The sequence below is a fragment of the Peromyscus californicus genome, unplaced genomic scaffold, assembly GCF_007827085.1.
Source record: "Peromyscus californicus insignis strain IS unplaced genomic scaffold, ASM782708v3 Scaffold_13__1_contigs__length_99412109, whole genome shotgun sequence".
Classification (NCBI taxonomy): domain Eukaryota; kingdom Metazoa; phylum Chordata; class Mammalia; order Rodentia; family Cricetidae; genus Peromyscus; species Peromyscus californicus.
In genome coordinates, this window is record NW_026294424.1 from 15,769,444 (window position 1) to 15,790,736 (window position 21,293).

The 21,293-nt window shown below is 40.9% G+C and overlaps 1 long non-coding RNA gene across 1 annotated transcript; it reads left to right on the top strand.

The window, feature by feature from the left end:
- The first annotated feature begins 3,109 nt into the window (after positions 1-3,109).
- LOC128108240 (uncharacterized) lies at positions 3,110-16,055 on the top strand. The gene is made up of 2 exons (XR_008217383.1): positions 3,110-6,833; positions 12,844-16,055. It is a non-coding gene; the product is annotated as an uncharacterized LOC128108240 (long non-coding RNA).
- Positions 16,056-21,293: the final 5,238 nt, after the last annotated feature.

Below are 21,293 nucleotides of genomic sequence, written 5' to 3' on the forward strand. Positions count from 1 at the left end.
GACAGAAAAGTAGCCATAAGGGGCTGGGGCTGGGGGGAAGAAGGGGAAGCTCAGAGATATAGCACATTAGCATGTTTGAGGCCTTGGGTTCAATCTCTAGAACCAAAAATAGTGTTGGATGTTGGGGTTCATGCCTTTGTTCCCAGCACTAGATGCAGAGGGAGAAAAAAGTTCAAGGCTAGCCTGGCCTACATAGCTAGTTCTACACCAACCACGGCTACAAAGGGAAAACCTAATTTTAAAAGTCAAAACAAAAAGAAAAAGTGGCCAGAATACTCCTGAAAAACAATACTTCTGATAAAAGCTATATTAAGAAAGGGTTTGTGGCCAGGCCTAGTAGCGTATATTTTGTAATCCCAACACTTAGGAGGTGGACAGAGGAAAATCAGAAGTTCAAGGTCATCCTCTGTTACATAGTGAGTTTGAAGCCAACCTGCGCTGCAGGAGACCTTGTCTCAGAAATAAGTAAATAAATTCCTTAATGGCCAGTGGGAGTTTAGTGCTAAAGCATTTGCCAACTGTATGTAAGACCCTAAGTCCATTCAGTCTAGAACAGTGATTCTCAACTTTTGGTTTATGATGCCTTTGGGGGTTGAATGAGGCTTTCATAGGGTCATCTAAGACCATCAGAAAACAGATACTTATAATTCCTAACAGCAAAATTACAGTTATGAAGTAGCAACAAAAATAATTTTATGGTTGGATGTAATGAGTCTTTTTCTGTCCCACCAGCCAGCTCCCACATAATGACATGGAGACTTAATTATAAAAACTTGGCCAATAGCTTAGGCTTGTTCCTAACTAGGTCTTATAACTTAAATTAACCCATTTATATTAGTCTATGTTCTATCACATGGTGTTACTTCTTTTCCATCTTGCACCTCCTGTTTCCACTCCGTTTCTCCTGATATCTGTTGTGTGCCTAGATTCCTCTTCTTCTTCCTTTCTCTCCCCAGACATCTCACCTGTACCTCCTGCCTAGCTGTTGGTTGTTCAGCTTTTTATTACAACAATCACAGCAATACATTTTTCACACAGTGTACAAATATCCCACAGTTGGGGTTCACCACATCATGAACTGCATTAAAGGGTCACAGCATTAGGAAGGTTGAAAACCACTGCTCTAGGAGGAAAACAAATTTGTGGCTGGGGGCTGGAGATGCAGCTCATTGGTACACTGCCTAGCATGCAAAAGATCCTGGATACTATCTCTAGCACAGCACAAGAAAAAAAAAAGGGTAAATGGCTAGACATAGTAACATAGTGGCTTAACCTCAGCACTTAGAAGACTAAGTAAGGCAAAAGGAGTGCCTAGGTTCACACGCTCTCTAGTTTATTATGAATGAGATTGGGGGGGGGGGAAATTCAGCTGTTCCTACATAGCATAGAATGCCCTAGGTAACCAAAAATATATGGATATTTTTATTCTATACCAACCAAATTCAGCACCTTTGGGTATCCTACAATTCATTTTAGTTCTTACACTTACCTACTTGGACTTAGCATCAAACACCACAAGTAAAAGGATTGAACCTTACCAGGCTGCCACCATATCAAATGCCAATTGCAAGTACTGGTCTCTAACTTTTTAAAATTTTATTTATTTTTATTTATATGTATGTGGACCTTTTGGGCTGTATGTGTACCGCATGTGTGCAGTACCCATGGAGGCCAGCAGATGACACTTGAGTCCTCTGGAACTGGAGACACAGACAGTTGTGAGCCACCTGATGTAGATGCTAGGAACTGAACTCAGGTCCTCTAAAAGAACAGTAAGTGCTCTTAACCACTGAGCCATCTCTCCAGTCTCTGGATTCTAATACCTTCAATCAGCCAGCTCATAAAGTCTCAAGACTGACTCCTTGGTCTCAAAAGTTTGCTAGAATGGCTCACAAAACTCTGATAAATACTTGGTTTACCAGTTACAAAGGAGATAGTATTGATACAGTCAAATGAAAGAGATAAATAAGAAGCTGGGGTAGGTTTCAGCTTCCACACCCTCTCTGTGACACCTCAGTCTACATATGGGCACTCTTTGGATCTCAAAAGTATATATGGTATCACTGCCTGGGGGGCTAGCCTCCAGCAGTGCAGGGCTCAAAGGGAGGCCACAGAGTCAGCACATACAATGACTTTTTTATCTGAAGGAGCTAGGAAAAAAGACACACTCTTGATGGTTTCCTTCAGACCTTTCCTTTACTCTCCTTTTGCATTCTCTATTCTTTATTTTCCTAGTGATTTCCTTCTCTCATTAATGTTTCCCTTCTAACTCTATCTTTAATCTTGATGTTTTCCTTCTAACTCATTTTTAACTCGATCTTTATTCTTTCCCTTACAGCTTATATATCCCAGCAAAATCTTTCAGGCAATATACAAATTACAATGTGGTTACATTCTGTTTTTCAAGTGAATGATTACAATGAATACAAGTAAAAAACAACTTGTTTTTTACTTACATGATTAAACATTTTACTTATTACAGATGAAAAATAGATTATTCCAAGAACCCCACGTACATTCATACCCAAGCAACTTGTTATAGATTAACTGTGGAAGCAAGCAAGATATTCTTTTACTGGCAGGCTGCATTTTGCAGTTACAAAGAAAGGACCAATCATTTTATTACTTACCTTGAAAGGTAATGTTTTTGTTTGGTTGGTTGGTTTTTGGTTTTGGCTTTTTGTTTTGTTTGGTTTTTGTTTTTCATGTCCGGGTTTCTGTCTATAACTGCTCTGGCTGTCCTGGAACTCACTCTAGACCAGGCTGGCCTCAAACTCACAGAGATCCACCTACCTCTGTCTCCCTCCCAAGTGCTGGGATTAAAGGCGTATGCCATCACTACCCAGCCTGGAAAGGTAATCTTATAAGAAATCTTAAAGGAACCACAAATCTAAACTTTTATATATGAAAAAGAATCAGTCAGCTCTACTTTAAATCTTTAGGGCACATACTTACTCATCAATAGTTTTGTGTTTTTTTTCTTTATATCAAGAGATTGAGGGCAAAAAATAGATAAAAGAAATCAATCCAAAGCCGGGTGGTGGTGGTGGTGGTGGTGGTGGTGGTGGTGGTGGTGGTGGTGGTGGTGGTGGTGGTGGTGGTGCATGCCTTTAATCCCAGCAGTCTGGAGGCAGAGCCAGGCAGATTTCTGTGAGTTCAAGGCCAGCCTGGTCTACAGAGCAAGATCCAGGACAGGCATCAAAACTACAAAGAGAAGCTTTGTCTCAAAAAACAAAAAGAAAGAAATCAATCATTAATCAAGAAAATGCCCCATAGACTTGCCTACAGGAAGCTTTTTGCTTACTTGCTTTCTCTTTCTTTCTTTCTGCCTGCCTGCCTGCCTTCCTTCCTTTCTCTCTTTACTTCTCCTATTCTTTTCTTTTTCTTTTTTTTTGGGGGGGGGGTTTGTTTGTTTGTTTGTCAAGACAGGGTTTCCCTGTGTAGCCCTGGCAGTCCTGGAACTAGCTTTGTCAACCAGTCTGGCCTTGAACTCAAGGCCTGCCTCTGCCTCTGCCTCAGTACTGGTATTAAAGGCGTGGGCTATCATGCTCAAAGACACACTTTCTTAATCCAGGTTCCTTTGCTTGTTTGTTTTTCAGTTTGGTTTTTCAAGACAGGGTTTCTCTGTGTAACAGCCCTGTATCAGCTCTTTAGACCAGGCTGGGCTTGAACTCACAGAGATCCGCCTACCTCTGCCTCCCAAGTGCTGGGATTAAAGATGTGAGCCACCACACCCTACTGAAGTTCCCTCTTTGCATATGACTCTAAAAACTAGCAAGCAATGTGCTAAGGGAGTTGTTTAGCAGTGATCTATATCCAAGCCATGTCTTTACTTTTCATTTTGAAATGACACATCACCTTTGATCATCAACCAATCCTAGCAAGAAAGGCACATCAGCTGATGATAATTGGCTGCTTTGTTCTTGTTCCCTGACCTTAATGAGTTCCTTATTCAACTATGTGCCTTTCTAAAACTTTAGATTGTCTTCTTGGGTTTTTCACATCAAAGCTATTTAACAAAAACATCTTAGTCTTACATTTAAGGTATTTACACAGCTTTATTTCGCTATCATGCACTCTGAAACCTGTGAACACATCTCCCAACATTAAGGTTAAAATAATTTAAGCTAGCTGGGCTACTGGGAGAATAATCTTTCCTCTGGTGTCCTCTGTCAACCTGTTGAGCTATCCATTTCTTCTTTACCATGGAGTCTCAGGCATTACCAGGTCATGGTATGTCTTCAGAATATCAATAGACCCCACTGATCTTAGGGCCATTAGTCAACAGCCAGCAGTGGAGAATGGCAATTTGTAGGGGAAGCCAAAAGGCCTCTAGGAGGCCAAGATTTCTTAATGTCCTTTTTCCCAATGGTGAGAAACTCTCTATAGATCATACTGTGGACATGGCTGGTAGAAAAAAGCATTCATAATGATGATCTGTGTATCTGTCAGTGGACTTTCCTTTTCCCCATCTGAGAGCCTGGGTGAGATCAATCAGTTCTGCTCTCTGGGCTAAGGTACCTTGCTTGAGCCCAAATCATTCCATTTAAAGTAACTACTGCAGCCTACGTTGACATCCATGACCCACCAAAGCCATGGGGATGCCTAATGTGTAGACTGCTTCCTGTAGACATTTTGGTGTCCAAGGGCTGTGCTGCCACTGGGGCCATGTTGATCTGAGTGGCCTGTACCAGGGGACATGATGATATCCAGGCCTGGGCTGCTGCTAGTGGCTATATCTGGGTCCATGGCCCTGTAGCAGCCAGGGTCTGTGGTGATGCCCATGGCTTTAGTAACCACTGAAGGCCATGTAGATGACCAGGGTCTAATCAAACACTTGAGTCCATATTGGTCTCTGAGAGCCATGCTTCACCATAGCCATGCTAATCTAGATGGCCTGTGCTGCCATGCAGGGCCATGATGACATCCAAGCCTGGCCTGTAGTGAGGGGCCATGTCTGGGTCCATGGCCCTACCTTAACCAGGGTCTGGGTTGATATCCATGACTCCTGATACCACTGAAGGCTATGCAAATATCTGGGATCTGGGCCGTTATCTGAGGCCAGTTGGAGATCTGAGGATCACGCTGCAGCAGGGGCCATGCAGATCTGAGTGGCCTGCATTGCCACATGATGACACCCAGGCCCACCCTGCAGCTGAGGGCCATGTCTCAGTTTGTGGCCCTATTGCAGCCAGGGTCAGTGTTGAAGTCTGTGACTCATGATATCATCAAATGCCATGTCAATGACAGGGTCTGGGTAGCCACCTGGGGCCATATTGGTGTCCAGGTACCATACTGCTGCTGAAGCCTTATGATAGGAGTGGCCTGTGCTATTACCTGGGGCTAAGGTAGCATCCAAGCCCAGCTCATGTTGGCACCCATGGACCATGCTGCCACCAGGGCCATGCCAATCTGAATGGCCTGTGCTGCCATCTGGGGCCATGGTGTTGTCCAGGCCAGGGCTGCTGCCAAGTGCTATGTCTAGATCTGTGGCCCTACCACAGTCAGGGTCTGAGTTGATGTCCATAGCTACTGATACCATCAAAGGCCGTGCTGATGCCAGGGTCTAGGTTGCCACCTGTGGCCATGTTGGTGTCCAAGGGCCACTCTGCTGCAGGGGCTGTGCCAATCTAGGTGGCCTGCATTGCCACCTGGGGCCATGGTGACATCAAAGCCTGGGCTGCTGCTGGGGACCATGCCTGGGTCAGTGATCCTACCATAGTCAGAGTCTGTAATGTCTGTGGCCCATGGTCCAACAGCAGCCAAGATCTAGGCTGATGTCCATGGCTTGTGTTACCACAGGGGGTCATAGGAACCATGCCTGTTGAAACCTGAGAGCCATGCTAAGCCAGCCCTGTCATTCACTGGCCCCAGGATAGCTGGCCCTGCCTCTCACTGAACACTGCAGCAGAACTGGTTGCACCTCCCTATGGGAGTGCTGACTCAGGAGAGATGGCCCTCACCTCTCACTACAGGTGTAGGTACTGTGGGATGTTCTTTATGGCAGATGTGTTGCTCTGATTAGTTAATAAATAAAACACTGATTTGCCAGTAGCCAGGCAGGACGTATAGACGGGACTAACAGAGAGGAGGATTGAGGGAAGAGGAAAGAGAGGAGGAGACACTGCCAGTCGCCACCATGACAAGCAACATGTGAAGATGTTGGTAAGCCATGAGCCACGTGGCAAAGTATAGATTTATAGAAATGGGTTAATTTAAGATAGAAGAACTAGATAACAAGAAGCCTGAACCATTAGGCCAAACAGTTTAAATAATATAAGTGTCTGTGTTTTTATTTTATAAGTGGGCTGTCGGACTGCCGGGGATTGGCGGGACCCAGAGAGAAAACTCTCCAGCTACATGTAGGAGAACTGACCCCATTGGCATGGGCCTAGGAGAGCTCGTTCTGCCCATCACCTGAGGAGGTGGTACCAGTGGCCCATACCAACCAGCTAAGTTATCACTCAGACCCACATCCTGGGCCCACCCTAACAGCTGCCCCATCTATGACCTTCTGAAGTAAAGGGACTGGTCCTGCAGAATGATAACTGCAGAATATGCAGATAATACTGATAATATGCAGAATGTCCATGACTCAGGACAACTACATGATATCTGAGATATTTTGATGAGGGCCCAGCCAAGTGATGATACCTGAAGTGTACCTGAAGTGTACCTGAAGCCAGAGGCCTGGAACCAGAAAAAGGACTCATTGCAATGAACATTTTGCAGGTGGGGCTGATTGCACAAAAAAGGGGTATACTGAGTAACACACTGAAGCTCCCAATGACACTAGGATGAATGAAGAAGTGTTAGAAAGATGGAGGAGCAAGGTGGGTTTTTGTTTTGTTTTTAATTAATTTGGTGGGGCACACTGCAGGGGTGAGGAACTGGGAGGTGAGTGGGATTGGGTGCATGATGTGAAATTTCCAAAGAATCAATAATTATGTTTAAATAAGTAAATAAAGTAACTACTGCAGCTCCCAAATACTTGGTTTCATCTTTAATCTCATGACAGTTATGGATGAAAACCTGCATCATCAGACAAAATAGTAGCCAAATTGATGACAGGGGGTTTCTCAAACTAGACTTAAAGGTGGGCCTGGTACTGGGCCACACATTAGACAGCCAGTATTCTAGTGCTCCTCAGAGGAGGGCCTCAACTGTGTTTTGGCGTGTTACCAGTATAAGATCTTGACCCAAAGTTAATTTGTTTGCTTTCTTTCATTAAACTAGAAGTAGCCACCACAGCTCTTGGATAGGGGGGTCATCCTGTGGTTATAGGGTGCAATTATCATAGGGCATTTTCATGGCCCCAGAGTTTGTGTTAAAAGCCCTTTTGTATGGAAATTCTAGGGCTAGAGTGGAAATCAGAGCTGGTTTGTTTGGTTTTTGTCATCTTCCTGAGGCTTTATTTTACCTCCCCTTTACAATGAAACTCATTCTTGTCACAACTATTGTAATTTATATTCAGATGCTTTTGTAGAAGGCATGTTTTGTGGTGATATTTTATTTGTGTGCCCCAATAAAGCTTATCTGGAGATCAGAGTGAAAAGCCAGCTACTATATTAAACATATAGGTCAGGCAGTGGTAGCACACACCCTTAATCCTAGAATTTTTGAGGCAGTGATTATCTGGATCTCTCTGAGTTCAAGGCCATACTGGGAACAGAGCCAGGTGTGGTGGCACATGCCTTTAATTCCCAGCAATAGTTAACCATAGAGGTCTGGAGGTCTGTACAGACAAGAAGTGATAGAGCTGGGCAGAAAGAGAAAAGTGATGTAGCTGGGCAGAGAGAGGAAGTGAGATGGCAGGGCACAGAAAGGATATAGGTGTGAGTATACAGGAAGTGGCTTGCTATGGAGGTTGAGGAATTGGTAAGGTGAGATTGTCTGTGGCTTGTCCTATTCCTCTGATCTCAGCTTTTGCCCCAATATCTGGCTTCAGGAATTTTATTAATAAGACCATTTAGCAATTCATCATACATCTTGCATCTTAACATTTATGGCATGAATTCACAAGCCGCTTGCCTGTGGCCTTACAGGCCCCAGCTCAGGCCCAAGCTGCATGCTACTGGAGTCTCCACCCCATGTGGGCCAGAGTCTCTTTGGCTTCTTCTCTCCTTGTGGGTTGTGGGCTCTGTCTGTATTCCCATCTTGGACTGTTACCACACTAGGTAGCTGCCATGAAACTCCCTTGGGTTTCTACTGTTCTACACCATCAGTAGACTTGGTGAGTTAATTAAGATATCATAAAGGGGGAGCTGGAGAGATAGCCCAGTGGTTAAGAACATGTATTGTTCTTGCAGAGGACTTGAGTTCGATTCCCAGCACCCACATCAGGCAGCTTACAACTGCTTGTAACTCCAGCTCCAGGTGATGGCCCTAACCTCAGCTACATGCACATATACAGACATATACACATGTACACATAATAAAAATATTTTTAAAAAGATATCTTAAAGGGAGAAAATAGATCAAAGAGAAACTTTTTTCACATTAAAAAATGGGAAACATTTTTACAATGGAGGGAATTTGGTCTCTAATAACATATTAGGCAATCTACAAATGGAACAATTAAATGAGAGATAATTAATGTTGATGGGATTTACATGTCAATTATGAATATTATTTAATCATTTTTGTTTAGCATAAAAAAGGTTGGTTGAGTGCCAACATAAAAGTTTTAGAAAAACTTGTAAAAACAAATCATAGAGAAATTCAGACCCAACCGAAGAATTTAAAGGTGAACCTATCTCAGCATTGAATTATACAGTTACAGAGAAACAGCCTAAGATTTTCAAACAGCCAACATTAATGTATCCAGTAACCTTACAGGAACTGCCAAATGCTCAAGGCTGTATACAAGCTAACTGCAGTCCTGTGGAAATGTTAGATTTGAGGAGATTTAAAGAAGCTATAGTCTCATATGGTATGCATTCTCCATTTGTAAATCAGATGTTAAACTCATGGTCAACTTGTAATAGAATTATCCCTCAGGACTGGAAAGATTTGGTTACAGCTATCCTAGAGGCTGGTCCATAGTTACAATGGAGAACCTGGTGGAAAGAGGCTAAGACTATAGAACAATGATGTGGGGCTAGAGGTATGGAAACTTCCCAAGATCAACTTCTTGAAGAAAGTGATTATGCTGATATACAAAGACAAACTTTATATGATGACCACACTCTAATTTTATGCCAAATGGCAGCCCTGAGTGCTTGGAACAAAATTGAAGAAGTCAGAAAAAAAAATGAGTCATTTACAAAAGTCATACAGGGCCCAAAAGAAACCTTTACAGATTTCTTATAAAGGCTGTCTTCAGCAATAAATAGAATGATACCAAATTCAGAAGCTAGACAGATAATAATTGAATCTCTGGCTTTTGAGAATGCTAATGCAGCATGCAAAAGGGTAATTAGGCCATTAAAGGCAAGATCAGCACCCTTGGAGGAGTAGCTCAGAGATACAATTAATATTGAATCTCATGACTGTGATGATACTTGAATAGGAGAGGTGATTTCCAGAGGTCTGAAGAAAAATAATGTCAAATTCTTTAATTGCAGTAAATGAGGTCACCTAAAAGGGACTGTACACAGGGCATTGCTAGAAATGATGTTTCTAGCCAGGCGGTGGTGGCACACACCTTCAATCCCAGCACTTGGGAGGCAGAGGCAGGTGGATCTCTGTGAGTTTGAGGCCAGCCTGGGCTACAGAGTGAGTTCCAGGAAAGGCACAAAGCTACACAGAGAAACCCTGTCTCAAAAAACAAAAACAAAAAAAAAAAATGTTTCTTCAAGGAACAATGACAACAGAATGCCCCTACCTTCTGGATTATGCATAAGGTGTGATAAAGTCAGACAATGAACTAACAAATGTAGATCAACAAGGGACACACAAGGTAATCCTTTGCCTTTGCCATTGGGAAACTCCCTGAGGAGCCTCTCATAGGCCCCCATGGCAAATTCAGTTCAGTCCTTTCTTGCTATCATAGAAAAAAAAAACCCTTCCCAGAGCAATTAAATAACCAAATGCCTATTTTAAAAAACCATAGTGCTTGGAGTGATAGAACAGCTATAGCAGAAAGAACAAAAAATTCAGGAGAAACCATAAAGCAATTTTTTGGCAAACTTCTATAAATGAACAAAGACCAAAATTAAAAATACAAATAAATGACATTCTCATTGAGAGTCTTCTAGACATGGGTATGGATGTAACAATAACTGCACCAGAATCTTGGCATCCTAATTGGCCTCTTCAGGAGGTAAACGTTCATCTGTTAGGGATTGGAACATTATCTCAAGTAAAACAGAATGTGAGATAGGTCAAATATGTAGGGCCAGAAGGACAGAGAGGAAAATTAAAGCCATATGTGGCTAATATAGCTATGAATTTATGGGGACAATGGAATACTCAGGTTAACATTCCTCCAACCTCAGAAACAAACCGTAAACTATGTTTCCAAGAAAAATATTAGAAGGTATTTCAAGGAACAGTCACCAGGCATCCAGATTGTACAAGAACAGGACACAACAGCTGCTGATCTTTCAAAGACACCGACAGCTCTACCTTTAAAATGGTTAACAGACAAGCCTGTATGGGTTCAGCAATGGCCTTTAGCAACAGAGAAAGTGCAGGCTTTGGAAGAGCTAGTACAAGAGCAGTTAAATGCTCAGCATATTGAAGAATCAACCAGTCCTTGAATTCTCCTGTATTTGTTATTAAAAAGAAATCTGGTAGTGGAGCAGATTAACAAGGTAATTCAGCCAATGGACTCTCTACAATCTGGAATTCCTTTGCCTACTCTGTTACCTAAAAGGATGGTTCCTTATCATTATCTATTTAAAAGACTCTTTCTACTCAATACTCTTACAAGAAAAAGACAGAGAAAAATTTGCCTCCACAGTGCCTACATATAATAATTCTTAGTTGGTTAACAGATATCAATGGAGGGTGCTCCCACAGGGAATGTTAAATAGCCCAAACCTATGGCAAGATTTTGTATGACGGCCATGGAAAGTAATACGTAAACAATTTCCTCAATAGGTAATTTATCATTACATAGATGATATTTTACTAGCTAATTCAAATGTAGATACTTTAGAGTGTTTGAAGAAGTAAAGAAAATTTTTCCTTGTTGGAGGTTACAAATTGCTCCTGAAAAGATACAAAGAGGAAATTCCTATCTATGGACTGCTGTTGGGGTGAAAAAATGATGAACTGAGTAATTTGTTAAAAACCTCAGAGGGTGATGAGGACTTAGGTAGTTCGAGAGAATTATCAGCTGAAGCTGAGAGAGAATTGGCTTTGGTGGAAAAGAAAACACAGGATGCACATGTGGATCCAAAGCTTGATTGCATTTTGGTTATTTTACCCTCTAAGCATTCTCCTACAGAAATTTTAATGCATAGGGAAGGTATTACATTGGAATAGATATTTCTACCAAATAAACAGAGTAAAAAATTAAAAATTTATGAGGTAAAGATCTCTGAATTGATATTAAAAGGAAAATTGAGACTTCATCAATTAGCAGGGATAGACCGAGCAGAAATTGTAGTACCTTTAACTAATGATGAAATTGACAAATTATGGGCAGAAAGTGAACCTTGGCAAAGAGCTTGCAATAATTTTTGGGGGAGAGATTAACAACAAATATCCCAAAAGCGATAGAATTAAACTTTTAAAGAGAGCTAACTGGATCCTGGCTTGCATTGTATGGGAAACACCAATATCTGGAGCCCCTACATTTTATACAGATGCAAATAAATGAAGAAAGGCAGGTTACAAATCAGGAGATTTAAGTAAAGTGATTCAAGGACCTTAAGATTTGGTTAAAAAATCGGAATATGCTATTCTGATGGTATTACTTGATTGTTTGGAACTTCTCAACATAGTTACTGACTTTCAGTATGCTGAAAGAGTTGTCTTACATATTGAAACAGCAGAATTTATCCATGATGAGTCAGAATTAATTTCATTATTTATTCAGTTACAAGTTATAATCAGGAATAGGAATCATCCCTTATACATAACTCACATCCAATCCCATACATGTCTCCTAGGACCTCTAGCACAAGGTAATGAAGAGATTGATAAACTATTGATAGGAAATGTGCTGGAGGCCTCAGAATTTCATTTTAAAAAAATCATGCCAATAGTAAGGTTTCAAAATAAAGGATTTTTCCATAACATGGCAACAAGCCAAGGAAATTATAAAGAAATGTCCTACTTGTTCTTTTTACAATCAAACTCTACTATCATTAATATGTAACCAAAAGGGTACTCAGAGGAATGAAATCTCTTAGATGGATGTATTTCATTTTGCAGAATTTGGAAAATTGAAATATGTACACCACACCATTGATACCTATTCATGATTTCAATGGGCAACTGCTCTAAGTTCTGAAAAGGCTGATTCTGTAATCACGCATTTGCTAGAAGTTATGGCCATCATAGGCTTACCTGTACAAATTAAAACTGACAATGCTCCAGCATATGTCTCTGGCAAAATGAAACAGTTTTTTGCTTATTACAAAATAAGCATGTTACAGGTACACCACACAACCCTACAAGCCAAGCAGTCATAGAATGATCTAATTGAACTCTGAAGAATATGCTAAATAAACAGAAAGAACAACTCCCAGAAATAGATTACATAATACTCTATTAACTATAAATTTTCTCATTGCTAATAAGAAAGGAACAACAGCTGCAAAGAGACATTGGATAATAGAAAAAATACAGAATTAAATCAGCCTATATGCTTTAAGGATGTGCTGACCTCAGAATGGAAACCAGGATATGTATTACATTGGGGATGAGATTTTGCTTTTGTTTCTACAGGAGAAGAAAAACTATGAATACCATCAAAAATGATAAAGGTTTGATTTGAACAAGAGAGACTTCTTGATTAGAAGAGGTGATAGTTCATCAACCAGCATGACCATTCAATTTAAACTAACTTATACCACTAACAAATGCTTTTTGTTTAATCGGATACAACTTGCCAAAAGGGAACTTCCCCAATGCTAAGGTTGGGGAAGGGTTTTTGTTTTTGTCTTTCCGGAGAATGAAGGCTAAGGAATTTCAAGAACACTGAACAAATGAGACATCTGAAGAAAAAGGACAAATCATCCAGAAAAATGTCCCAAGAAAAAAAGTAAATTAGCCTATTGGTGTATCACATATAAAATTTCATAAGTCTTCCTAAATGTTTGTTTCTGCTGTTCTCTACAGACACTTAACACAAATACTCTTTAAGAAGTCCCTGTTCAATTAAAAATTAAAGCTGGCTTTGGAGTTAGAATGTGGCTCTCTCCTCCTCTAAACCCAAGCATGCTTGTTAAAAGAAAATGCAAAATCTCTGTATCTTGTCAAAAGAGCCACCTCATATGGGACAGAAGAAAAACCAAAATTAAGGGACTATTTCATTGCCACTAATCTCATAATTCTTTGGTTCTATTTTGACTCTTTAAAACTTTTCTTAAGGTATGAATTTTATATCAATATTTATAAGATTTATATATGTATTTTAAAACTTTTGTCATAATATTAATGGTCATATAGAATACTAATTCTAGAAAAAAGTCTTCATATAGATGCCTGTACATATTTTCGTGTTTGAGTCTCTATCAGTTTTCTGCAGGGAATCACAACCATGCCTAACAGCAAATTTGAAGTCTCCAAAAAGATGATAGGGCACCACAATGTCGATTCCATCAGGACGATGATAATACCACTAAGATGACCAACACCATCTAAAGACTGGCTTTGGACTACAAACAGCCCACAACAATTTTGAGATGGCTAGCTGAGATGATCCAGCCTCACAGACTACTCAAGCAACGACTTGAGACAAGCCCTGCACTTTTGCATTATGCAGAGACTGAACAGCAAATGATACATACAGCTACCTCTCCCAGGACTTGACAAAAAAACCTAAAAATTTACTTTTCAGGATCCCCTAAAGATACCTTCACCCCCAGAGAGCAGGAAATAATTTTAAGAACATAACACCCACATTCCCAAGAGGTGGGGCAGGTGGTTTTTGCTCATTCAATGAGTTATGGATAATTGTCATTGTTTAGAATGGTTAGTTACAAGTTGTTAATTGTTAATGGTTAGGAAAAAAGTTAAACAAAGGAAATTAGATTCAGGGTTCTTGTTTGAAAAAAAAAGAGGATATAGATAAGAGGTAGATTATTGAATCTACTCTGAAAAGAAAAGAGAGAGAATATGGATATGATAAGATAAAAAGGTAGATTACTGAATCTTCTTTTAAAAAGCAACTACTTATTTTAAATATTTTATATTGGATTGAATTTGTGTATATTGTATACAAATTATGTATAGTGCTACAAATTTGAGATTGATTTATATAGATATAAGGTAAAAGAGTAGATTATTGAATCTACTTTTAGAAGGCAATTACTAATTTTAAATATTTTACATTGGATTGGATTTTTGTATATTATATACAAATTATGTATATTGATACAAATTTGAGATTGACTTTGTTAGAAAATATTGTACATATATTTCTAATCTTGTTTAAGGTATTGTACCTATACAGTTCATGTAACAATGTAATGTAATTTTCTAGTCCTTGAAAGTTATTACCAACTATTTAGGATAACAAAGAAATGCAGGTTAGTATTAGTCATTAACAATCAAAATTCTAGTCATATTAGATATGTTTTCAAGGTCAAGCAGGGATATATTTTGGATAGACCAGCCATCTTCAAACCCTTCAGAGATCTACAGAACATGGCATTTAGGATGTTTTAATAACATAGATTTTTTTTTTTATGACTATGAGACATGTTTGCTCCTGGCAGCACCAATCTACTTAAAAGAAGATGAAGGGCATTGAAGAAACTCCATTTGGAGTATACTTTCATTGTGGCAAAAGTTAGCCACTGGGCAAGAAAGTGCCCTCACATTGACTGCTGACAGTATGCTGTCCAAAATGGACAAGCAGGACACAAAACAAAGGATTGCCATCCTTGCCAAGGCAAGGTAGGAAGGGTCTTTAGAAAATCCTACTTCACAGATGAGTCGATCAGATATGCTAAGCCTGTAGGCCAAAGAATGGATGCCCCAACATTGTAGAGGAACCTCGGGTGACTGTCCAGGAAGCTAGCTGTTTCTGTCATAACTCATATTTTTTGGAAGTCAATTGTCTGTACTTCTTCCTTACTCAGTTGCTATTATTTCCTTCTTGGGTCTCTGAGGGAATTGAAGATTAGATAGGTATAGTTTTCCTTATTAATAAATCCAGAAAAGAAAGTTACTAAAAGGTGTAAATTGTATAAGTTTGAAAGACATGAAAAGATAGTCTTGATAATGCAAATTAGGATAGAAGGTAAATTAGATATATTCCTTCAGATTTACAAAAATAGAATAGATAATGGAATATTTTCACTGAATTTGTCAAATGCAAATGGACTAGGCATTGTTGATGTACTTATTGCCTGTATATACTATATATAGTTATTGTACTTATTCTATATAATTTTTCTTATATTAGTTATAACTTATTTCAGACAAAAAAGGGGGGAATTGGTGATATTTTATTTGTGTACCCCAATAAAGCTTATCTGGAGATTAGAGGAAAAAGCTAGACACTATATTAAACATAGATGTCAGGCAGTGGTAGCATACACCCTTAATCATAGCATTCTGAAGGCAGAGATTCATCTAAATCTCTGTGAGTTCAAGGCCACACTGAGAACAGAGCCAGGCATGGTGGCACATGCCTTTAATTCCCAGCACTAGTTAAGCATAGAGGTCTGGAGGTCTGTACAGATAGACAGGAAGTGATAGAGCTGGGCAGACAGAGGAAAGTGATGAGGCTGGGCAGAGAGAGGAAGTGAAATGGTAGGGCACAAAAAGGATATTGGCATGAGTATACTGGAAGTGACTCACTCTGGAGATTGAGGAGTTGGTAAGGTGAGATTGTCTGTGGCTTGTCCTATTCCTCTGATCTCTCAGCTTTCACTCCAATATCTGGCTTCAGGTTTTTTATTAATAAAACCATTTAGCAATTCGTCTTACACTTTTGTTGTTGTTATTGTTGTTTTATTTTACATCCTAACTGCAGTTTCTCCTCCCTCCCTGAGTAGTTTTTTGTTTTTTTGTTTTTTTTTTAATTTACACTCATGATATTCATTAATTACACTCATGATATTAATCACATTTGTGGTATTCATAGATTACATTCACAGTATTCATTCAATTATATATATTATATATATATATATTTTTTTTTAATTTTAAATGCTGAATGTCATATATTGAAGGAGGGAGGAGGTCTTAAATACAGGTTTACAGCACAATGGGAGAACCCCGGATGTAGAGAGCCATGCACAGCCGTGCCTCAAAGATGGCACCGGCGTCCAGCTTCTGCCTTCCCGATGGCAGGTGCTCCTTATTTGGCTAAGGCTAGGATCTGGCTTACTTCCACACACCTGGACCTAATCTGGCTTGCTTGCGTATGTCTGACCCTATCGGCATTGTCCACGTGGCACCACGGGGTTGATTGCCCAGTGGCTATAAAGGGCGTGGGCTGGCTTTCTCCAGTAGGAAGATCGAAGGAGAGAGAAGAAGAAGAAGAAGAAGCCCCGGGGTCAGAAGATTGTTCAAGGTTCCTGAATAAACTGCTTGGAGAAGAGCCTGGTGTTGCGTCTTCCTTGCTGGTCGAGGCGGACGCGACAGGTGGTGGCCCGTACGGGGAACCCTTTTAAGGCTCAGAACTCTTCGCAGTCAGGGCAGTGCACTGGTAAGTCCCCAGGTAAGGCGGGGATCCGTGATAAAAGCAGGAAACGTAGAGCCATGACCAAAACGGACAGGGAAAATTAAGTAGAGCCGTGACCAAACCGGACAGGGAAAATTAAGTAGAGCCGTGACCAAAATGGACAGGGAAAATTAAGTGAGGCCGCGACCAAAGCGGACAGGAAGGTTAAGTGGAACCGCAACAAAAGCGGGCAGGAAAGTGAAAGCAGGTGAAGAAAAGGTGCTGCTAGTATCATGGGCGCAACTTCTTCGCACCCAATTTTTCTGGCTCTTAACGATCTGCTCCTTTCAAAGAAATAAGAGATTAAGAAGAGTAACCCGGAGGTTTGGAGAAAGGTTAGAACTGAAATGCAGCTAGCTTGCCCAGTGTTTCTCAATGCCCAGACTCAACAGAGATACCATGACCAGATAAATCAACTAGCAACAAGGGCATGGAAGTCCCTACCTAATAAAGGGGAAGTGAGCAGCAACCTTACTAAGATCCTTCAGGGACCTATGGAACCTTTTTCAGATTATGTGGCCCACATGGTCGAGGCTGCAGGCAGAATCTTTGGGGACCCAGATACCGCGATGCCGTTTATAAAGCAGCTAGTTTATGAGCAGTGTACCAAAGAATGCAAGGCTGTGATCACCCCTTATAAGAACAAAGGTCTAGAAGTATGGATGAAAGTATGCAGAGAATTAGGGGGACCTCTAACTAAGGCAGGCCTTGCGGCTGCAGTTATACAACTTAGTAACAAAAAAGGAGGGAACACTGGGGCATGTTTTCGGTGTGGAAAAATGGGCCATCTCAAACGTAGCTGCCCTCAAGGAGAAGGTAACTTCTATAGTTTCATTAAAGAGTATAAGTAAGTAGATGTTAATATGTTATATGTGAGTTTGTAAAAATGTGTAAATGTTGAGTGTGAGTTTAGGCTTATATGTGAGTTTGTGAAAAAGTGTAAATGTTGATTGTGAATCTAAGCTTAATGTATGTGGTGAAAGAACCTGAGACACAGAAGGTTAGTGTCCTAGCAGACTGCAAAGCAGGCAATCTGAGCGGTTTTCAAAAGCAGAAGCCGCTAAGCTAAGAATGGTGGACGCCAGAACCAGCACAACAAGGCATCCGCAGCTGAGATCTGTGGAAAATCAATGCAACACAGAAAAACCTGAGCTAACAGTGAAAACGGTGCAGTTTAAAATTACTGACTCCGCAGATGGGAGTACAATTAGTGGAGTATGATGAAGATGGGATGTCATCCTAGGTTTGGTTTGGGGAAGCTTCTCCAAGGCAGAAAAGATCCAGTTCAGGCACAGAGTAGACCACCTAGGCAGAGATTGGGTTTTTCATAGGGGCCACTGAGGAAGGAATTCCCATTTCCTGGAAAACAGAGGACCCAGTATGGGTACCTCAGTGGCCACTTCCCTCTGAAAAGTTATCAGCGGCAGAAGAGCTAGTAAAAGAACAGCTTGAGGCTGGACATATACGACCCTCTGTGTCCCCTTGGAATACACCTATATTTGTCATTAGAAAAAAATCTGGAAAGTGGCGATTGTTACATGACCTTAGGGCTATTAATAATCAGATGCAGGTCATGGGTCTAGTGCAGCGAGGGCTGCCGCTTCTAACGGCTTTACCAGCCTCCTGGTATATTATTGCTGTGAATATAAAGGATTGTTTCTTTTCCATTCCTTTAATTTGGATGCCTCGGGAAGTTCATCAGCAGATAGGCATCTTAATCCATACAGCCCTATGAAGGGCATGGTGAAGTGGAAAGATATCCTCATGGGTAGCTGGCATGGCCCCGATCCCGTGCTGACATGGGCAGGAGGTTCTGTTTCTGTTTTCCCACAGGACCGGCTAGACCCTATCTGGGTACCTGAATGATTGGTGCGATGGGCCCCTTAGACGGAGAGACGTGATGACACCCCGGAAGCTGATGTGACTGATCCTGATAGCCCTGACTATGATCGAAGGAGTGGGTGGGATTAGGTGCCCTGGCAGGCCTACTGGTACTTGTCTCCCTGATGTGCCTGTGGTGCATTGTTCATTTAAGGGTTTCTCAGCAGCACAATGCAGTCATGATTATCCAAGCCTTTACAGCCATAGAAGCTGGACAGTCTCCCCAGGCCTGGGGAGAGAGAGAGAGAGAGAGAGAGAGAGAGAGAGAGAGAGAGAGAGAGAGAGAGAGTGAGAGTGAGAGAGAAGAAGCCCCGGGGTCAGAAGATTGTTCAAGGTTCCTGAATAAACTGCTTGGAGAAGAGCCTGGTGTTGCGTCTTCCTTGCTGGTCGAGGCAGACGCGACACCCGGAGGGCAGAAGTTTGCTACTGATGTTTTACAATCTTGCATCTAAGCTGTTAATGCCCATTATTCAGGATACACAGACAAGGAACTTCCCTTAAGCATTCAGGAGGGTGGAACCTGGCAGGGAATTAGCATAAGGAGGCTATCAAGGTCAGGATCTGCAAGCAAGGCAACAGTTACCCAAAACGGGGGCCAGGGACTTACAGGTCCCCCTTTCATTAAATAATGAGCTTCTGATTTGGGTTTCGTGGGACGTCAGCAGGTCATGCCTGCCCAGACCTGAGCAGTTTTTAAAGTCTCAGATGCCATTTGTTTAGTTTCAGTCCAGATTAGGGATCAGTCTAGATTAGGGGCTTAATACTCTACTTTGTGCCAGTGTATACAGGACCTTCTATTTCCACAAACTCTGATATCCAGAGGTAGTAATATCCAGGTGCTCCTAGGAACTCTTGAACCTGTCTCTTAGTCTTTGGAGTTAGGATCTGAAGGATGGCAGCAATCTTACTCTGAAACAGGCTCCTTTTTGCCTCCCCTCAGCTTGTAGTCAAGATAGGTAGCCTCTGATGTACAAAGTTGGGCTTTCTTAGCTGACCTTTTGTAGCCCCAAGTCTGCAACTCTGGCAGCAGTCCCTCAGTGGCCCTTTTATAATTTATTTTTCCAGGAAACCTCTGATAGAAGGGCAGGTAGTCTGTATTTAGTGGATTTCAATACTGGTCTAGGTATGTTGCCCACTGGGTCTCTCCATTTAAAAAGCAAAAATGAGGCTGGATGATCATGGCTCATGACTTAAATTCCAATACTCAGAAGACAGTAGCATGAGGATATCTGCAAGTATGAGGCCAGGTCTACAGAGTAAGTTCCAGGACCACCAGGGCTACATAAGAAACTCTGTCTCAAAAGAACAAAATAAACAAATAAATAGATAGATCCCCAGATAGATGCATGACCTTGCTCTATATAGCCGAAAGGAGGTGGTGCTTCCTGCCATTGTATGTAAACTCTTATAAGGAGTTGGAGAAAGGTCACAAGGTTTCCTTTCCTGCTTCTTGCTTCCTTTTTCTTTTTTTTCAGATGGCCTGGGAATTGAACCCAGGTCCTTTGGAACATCACTCAGTGCTGTATTGCATATTGCACTATACATTCCTACCTCTGTTTAAGCTATTTTGAGTATTGTCACAATTTTGAGGTCATTGTCCTTATGTGGTACATCTGCTTACAGACTGTTTATCTTATTAATGTTAAGCTTTAGTCCTTAAATTATTTTAGTAGAGAAGATTTACTGAGCTATAGTCACTCATGCCTGTCATATCCATAGTTACGTTAGTTAGGTTCTCCAGATTTACAGAAACATATGTCAGATGGATAGGTAATCTTCAAACACTTCATAGACCTTGAGATTATGGCATTTAAATGTTTTTTTTTTTTTTTTTTTTTTTTTTAAAGATTTATTTATTTATTATGTATACAATGTTCTGCCTGTATGTATGTCTGCAGGCCAGAAGAGGGCACCAGATCTCATTCTAGATGGTTGTGAGCCACCATGTGGTTGCTGGGAATTGAACTCAGGACCTCTGGAAGAACAGCCAGTGCTCTTAACCTCTGAGCCATCTCTCCAGCCCTCCTAAATGTTTTGATAACTTAGAATTCTGTTGACATAAGACACGATTGCTCCTGATAGCACCAATCTAATCCCAAAAGAATGTTGGGCTTCTAAGACATTTCCATTTGTAAGTTTGTCTTCTTCTTGGCACAAAATGGCCTACTGGGCAAAGAACTGCCCTTGCCTCAACTGCTGATAGTACAAAGACTGTCTTTTCTGGATGAGTGGGACACAAGGAAAAGTGACTACTGAATTCTGCCAAGAAAAGGTAAGATGGTCTTTCAAAATTCCTGCTTCTGAAAATGGTCTGTCAGATATGCTAGGCCTGTCACCAAATTGGTTGCCCCAATGACACTGAAAAACTTTAGGTGACTATCCAGGCTGCCTGATGTCTCTGTCTATTCTTACAAGAATTATGAAAATTGCTTGCTTGCATTTTCCATTTTCTCAGGTATTATGTTCCTCCTTGGGTCTTTGATGGAGTTGAAGACTAGATACTTACCGTTACAATCTTCTCTTATCTTAACTAGAACATATTAGTACTAGAGTTAGAATCTTCAAGACCGGACAGCTATTGTAGTAATCTCAGTAATTTGCCCTTTGCCCATGTTCT